The sequence below is a fragment of the Triticum dicoccoides genome, chromosome 5B, assembly GCF_002162155.2.
Source record: "Triticum dicoccoides isolate Atlit2015 ecotype Zavitan chromosome 5B, WEW_v2.0, whole genome shotgun sequence".
NCBI lineage: Eukaryota > Viridiplantae > Streptophyta > Magnoliopsida > Poales > Poaceae > Triticum > Triticum dicoccoides.
In genome coordinates this window covers 589,371,247-589,377,218 of record NC_041389.1, presented here as the reverse complement: position 1 = coordinate 589,377,218, position 5,972 = coordinate 589,371,247, and the positions used below count along the sequence as shown (strand labels likewise).

Genomic DNA, 5,972 nt, shown 5'->3' with positions numbered 1-5,972 from the left:
AATAGTTACTGAATTTGTTATAAGATTCATGTCAGAGACAAACTGATGACATATGAATCTCACGTAGTAGTAGTAGTTATAAAGGAAAAGAAATTTTTTGTTTAACACATTACAGACGCAAGACATTCACACCCTACTCCTATGAGCACATCCGAAAGACTGATCCTACATATCATCTTGAGATTTATGAAGTCATCAAAGATGCCTCATAGTTTATGAGAGAAGGATATATGTAGCTTTTGGTTGCAAGATTGTCATCAACGACATCAAATAGAGAGTGGCGCGGTCATTCGTGAAATCATAGATCATTTTAGTTTCTTTGATAGTTGCTCTTTTAGTCATGAGTTTAGGAGCTCGAATATCGAGACTCACAATTTAGCGAAGTATGCTCTATCACTCGGAGTTGGCCGCCATGTTTGGTTAGGCAATCCGGATGACCTTACTTTCGTCCCTGTAAACATTGTGACGAGTTAAATAAAAGCTTCGTGAGATTGTCTCCAAAAAAAGTAGGAAGGATGGCTATAGAACGAGACCTAGCTCAACATTGCAACTCATACCTTTCTCGGTATTTTGGCTAAGATCAAATGTGGCATCCGTTCTTTATCAATTTAATATCTGATATGTGAACCATGTGTTACAACAATATTAAATTTATTTTGTATGGGAGAGGATCCACCATGGTAGCTTGCAGCCGGGGCTCTAACGTGCCGCCCAGGTGTTGTACTATTGCTTGGGCCTGGCACATCCCAACCAAATCAGTAATTATTAATTTTTGGAAATTTGATGAGTTTGATGTGGGTTGCAATGCAAGTCGCTCGAACATCGAAGAAAGCTAAGCTGTAGTTCATCGGACATGCTTTGAAACCGGCAGTAATCTTCAGTGTCTGGTGAAATATATGTATGCTTCTGTTCAGCAGAGCATATTTTTCTAGTGTTTGCACTACTGACAGGTGGTCGGATTTTCTTCTACTTGGCGAACAATATAGCGCTGCCACATACCTTCTTCGTTTCAAAATAGATGACCCAACTTTATACTAAGAGGGTGCTTATTTCTAGGGACTTATTGGCCTAGGGACTTAAAAAAGTCCCTATAAGTCCTATCTAAACCAAACATGAGGGACTTATAGGGACTTAAAGTGGGCATTTGAGACTTATGAAATAAGACTCTCAAGGAGGGACTTATAGTTGTAATATGGTCTTATAGGGACTTATAAGTCCCAGGAACCAAACAGGTAGGGACTTTTTAGGGACTTGGGACTTATAAGCTGGGACTAAAAAAAAGTCCTAGAACTTATGAACCAAACAGGGCCTTACTTTAATACAAAGTTGGGTCATCTATTTTGAAACGGAGGAAGTAGTAATATAACCAAGCAAAGGTTACCAACAACAAGAAGCATCAAATTTTATTTCCTCCAATACGAATCGTGAGACAATTCAAACTAGTGTATCCTTGAAGTCGACTGCAACAAGAAAAATATAGCGGGGTACAAGCGTTCACTATTCAATCAATGGTGTGTTTTAAACGAGAGGGAACGCCACCAGCATCTTCAGCCTGGTGTAACGCTGGGAAATTTACACGATCCATGACCTGAAAAAGGAATATAAGAATTCTTATTAGAAGGTGGATAGTTGGATGGCCGCGGCTCCTAAGTTAGTTTCATCATGTTTCTACAACATATATGCAATAAGTAGAACATACGTACATTCAAATATGCAATGCCATTGGCACATTTCGAGTGTATTTCTAGTGAACTTCTGAAAATAATTTCTGGAGCAACATGTAAACCAATTCATATTTTGTTTTTGCATTGTGTCTACTGTAATATAACTTTTTCATGGCTTAATCCACTAATATAAATTGATAGATTCATCAAGACAAGCAAACTATGCATCAAAAACAGAATCTGTCAAAAATAGAACAGTCTGTAGCAATATGAACATCCACCATACTTCTGGTTCCCCAAAAATTCTACCAAAATTAGGAAAAATAAAAAAGTTGTATAGCAATACAGTGCAAAAAGAATCAGAACCAATTGACGTTCCAGATAAAAAATGTAAAATCGCGCACTACAGCCAAAGTTTCTGTCCTGCACCGTACAAACCAACAAGCATTGTAAACATCCTAAAGGCAAACCTTGGCACATTATTTTTATAATACAAAGGAATTGTACAAGGGAATACTTATTTTTATTTAAAAGTTTCTGTAATTAAGATTCACAAAGTTCCCATGGGCCTGAACAAGTTTAAGGACGTCCCCGACTTTCACAATGCTCGTCTCTCTCACTTTCACTTTTCTTTTTGAAAAGTTTTGGGTTTCCCTCTTTATTTTTGTTGTTTTTAAACTATATGAAAGCACTCAACAGAAATAAATGACTCTCTAAAACTTCCGGGTTGTCTCCCTGGCAGCGCTTTCTTTAAAGCCATTAAGCTAGGCATATAGTGCTCAAGTAATGAATCCACCCGGATCCCTAGGTATATCAAAGCCAATTTTAATTAACAATGATTTGTAATTTAGTAGTGAGCACAAAGTAACATATATCATGCAATGACGAAGTCTAACTCTCTTCCTATGCATCGGCATGTCATAAAATAAAAAATCATGCACACCTAGTAAAGGCCAATGCATAGTATAAACAGTTTCTTGCAATTCTATCGTGTTGAAAACATAAAGAGGCGGAGATATAGTTCCTCTCTTATAATAATTGCAAGTAGGAGCAGCAAGCACATGCATATTATATCTATAAAAATCATCATGTGCAATGGTAAAAGGCAACCCATCAATGTAATCCTTAATAAGTGCAAACTTCTCTGATATAGTGTACTTTGGAGAATTCAAAAAGATAATAGGACTATCATGCGTGGGTGCAATAGCAAAAATTTCATGTTTAACATAAGGAACTATAGCAAGTTCATCTCCATAAGCATCATTCATATTGGCATCTTGGCCACAAGCATAGCAAGCATCATCAAAAAGGGATATTTCAAAAGAATCATAGGGATCATAACAGTCATCATAGCAATCATCCTTCGGTAAGCACGAAGGGGAATTAAATAATGTATGAGTTGGAGGGTTACTCTCATTAGAAGGTGGGCATGGGTAGCTAATCCGCTCTTCCTCCTTTTGTTCTTCGCTCTCCTCATCATCTTTTTCATCCAATGAGCTCATAGTTTCATCAATTTCTTCTTCCGTAGCTTCCTTCAAAATATTAGTCTCTTCTTGGACAGCGGATAATTTCTCAATATATAGTTTAACATAGGCATTAGAAGCATAATTACATAACAATATTCAAGTATGGCAAAATTTTCAGATTTGTGGAGAGTAGCGTCATACTTTTCAATCAAAGAAGCAATTTCAAAAGCACCCTTAAAAGTAACAAATTCTTCAATTTGTTGAACATCGTAGTAACTATAAACACCCTTAGCATACGAAGATAAGATCCCATTATCAATAAACTCACATTGGTAGGGAAGGTGTTTTTTAGGGTTTTCAGAACAACAAGTAAAATCATATTCCCAACATAAATTCCAAGCATAGCATTGCAAATGTTGAATTTGACCCCATAATAGTTTCCCTTTTTCAGATATACGGTGTCACACATAACAAGCATGCTCATCTAAAGATTTGCCCTCAACTAAGCTAGTTGGGGTTTCAGCACGAGCACATAGGGATCGAAGATGATCCAAGTAATAAGCTTCAACAGTATGATAGATTTTGAGTGGTTCTTCAACCATTGGTTCAGCAGGTACAACTATTTTTTTGGTATTTTGCGTTTCCTACCCATGACTAAAGATAGAAAACAATTAAGAACAGCAAATAAAAATTACTTAGTGATAAAGCAAACAAGCACACACGAGAATATTCACCCCACGTTATGACTCCCCGGCAACGGCGCCAGAAAAAGGTCTTGATGACCCGCAAGTATACGGGATAGTTGTAGCCTCTTTCGATAAGTAAGAGTGTCGAACCCAACGAGGAGCTAAAGGTAGAACAAATACTATCTCAAGTCCTATCGGCCACTGATACGACTGTACGCACGCTTGACGTTCGCTTTACCTAGAACAAGTATGAAACTAGAAGTACTTTGTAGGTGTTGTAGGATAGGTTTGCAAGATATTAAAGAGCACGTAAATAAAAACTAGGGGATGTTTAGATAAAGATGCAAAAAAAGTAAATATAGCGAGTGTGGAAAAGTGGTGGTAGGAGTTGTGAAATTGCCGCTAAGCAATTGACTATGTTACTAGACCGGTAATCACTATTGCAATTCTATTTGAGGGAGAGGAATAAGCTAACATACTTTCTCTACTTGGATCATATGCACTTATGATTGGAACTCTAGCAAGCATCCACAACTACTAAAGATTCATTAAGGTAAAACCCAACCATAGCATTAAGCATCAAGTCCCCTTTTATCCCATACGCAAACAACCTACTTACTCGGGGTTGTGTTTCAGTCACTCACGCAACCCACCATAAGCAAATCATAAACATATTGCAAACCCTACAACGGGAATCCCTCACGCTTGCGCGACACGGAGGGCACAATAGGACAGCACCAATAATAAAATATGCAACTCAAACCAATCATAGCAATTCATCAATCACCGATAGGACAATGGAAAATGTACTCAGACATCATAGGATGGCAACACATCATTGGATAATAATATGAAGCATAAAGCACCATGTTCAAGTAGAGGGTACAGTGGGTTGCTGGAGAGTGGACCGCTGGATATAGAAGGTGGAAGGTGATGGAGATGTTGGTGAAGATTGTCGGCGTTCTGGGAACGGGGGTCCCCAGACTTGCCTGCCTGCGGCCTGCGGTGTGGCTCAAAGGGGGCCCAGCACGGCCCATCTTCATCGGCACAAGCTCAAGACCCTCACGAGGGGATAAGCCTCGCGAGGCGGACTACAAGAGCTTCCTCAGGCACGGCCTCGTCAGGCTGGCTCGCAAGGAGGCGGAGAGTTCAAGGCGGGGTACCTCGCGAGGTGCCCATGATGCAAGCCATGACGACCAAGCGCGCCTGCCGGGCGCCGACCCGCGCAATGTCCTTCTTTCCTCTTTGGTGCAAGGGGAGCAAACGTAGGCGAGAGCATCAAGCAAAGGCATCCATTTCGGTGCAACAAGACCAAGACCAGTCCAACGGCAGGATGGAGGTCACCGTGGAGCCCAAGACGGCGTCACCACCGGAGCCTTTGACAGGCGAGGACCAACTTTAGTCAGGATAAGTGTACTAGATGTTCCCCTTCAAATTGGCCAATTGTTGGCGCCCTTCCCGCTCAATATTTGGGAAGAGGCCCAGGGCCTTCGCCTATAAATAGGACTAGCCACCCACAGGGTAGGGGGGACTGTGACACAAAATATTTTTTTGTGATTTTTGTTTTCAAAAAAGAAAACCCTTTTTTTGGTTTTGGGCCTTTATTTGGTTTTGATCTTTTCTTAAGTTTTACCATGCCTCCTATGGTAAAAAAATTCCCAAAACCCCTCCTTCCACTTTGGTACAACCCAAACATTCTATCCAAACTAATAAAATCCATTTTTGGATTTTATTCCATTAAATTCTTTCCTCAAAATAATCCTGTCCTTCATTTGGAGCCTAGGTAGTTTGCAAAGCAAGTACCTTAATGCATTTGATTTTTGACCTCAACCCAACTCCTCTGGTTAGTCCTTTGTACCCACAACCTAGAACCATCTTGATCCACTCTTCTTCTTTTCAATTATTTCAAATTTCACTCTCTGCAAGTTTGGACCAGATTTGCCAAATTTGGTGAAATTCATATCTACACTTCTCCAAAAATTCCACCAAAATTCAGGCAACCTCTAGTTGCAATGAGAGACCTCTCCACCAAAAACCAGCTCAAGGAAAAATCCCTACATGCCAGAATCATTCTGTCGAACACTTGGCATGCACTGTTTTTGTTCATATTCAGTAAATTCAGAGTTTCAGTGTCGTTTCCCCGACAGAACTTCAGT

General features: G+C 39.8%; 1 non-coding gene across 1 annotated transcript; it reads left to right on the top strand.

Moving 5' to 3' along the window:
* Window positions 1-553: 553 nt before the first annotated feature.
* LOC119313148 lies at window positions 554-750 on the top strand. The gene has a single exon (XR_005151533.1). It is a non-coding gene; the product is annotated as a U2 spliceosomal RNA (small nuclear RNA).
* The last annotated feature ends 5,222 nt before the right edge of the window (window positions 751-5,972 follow it).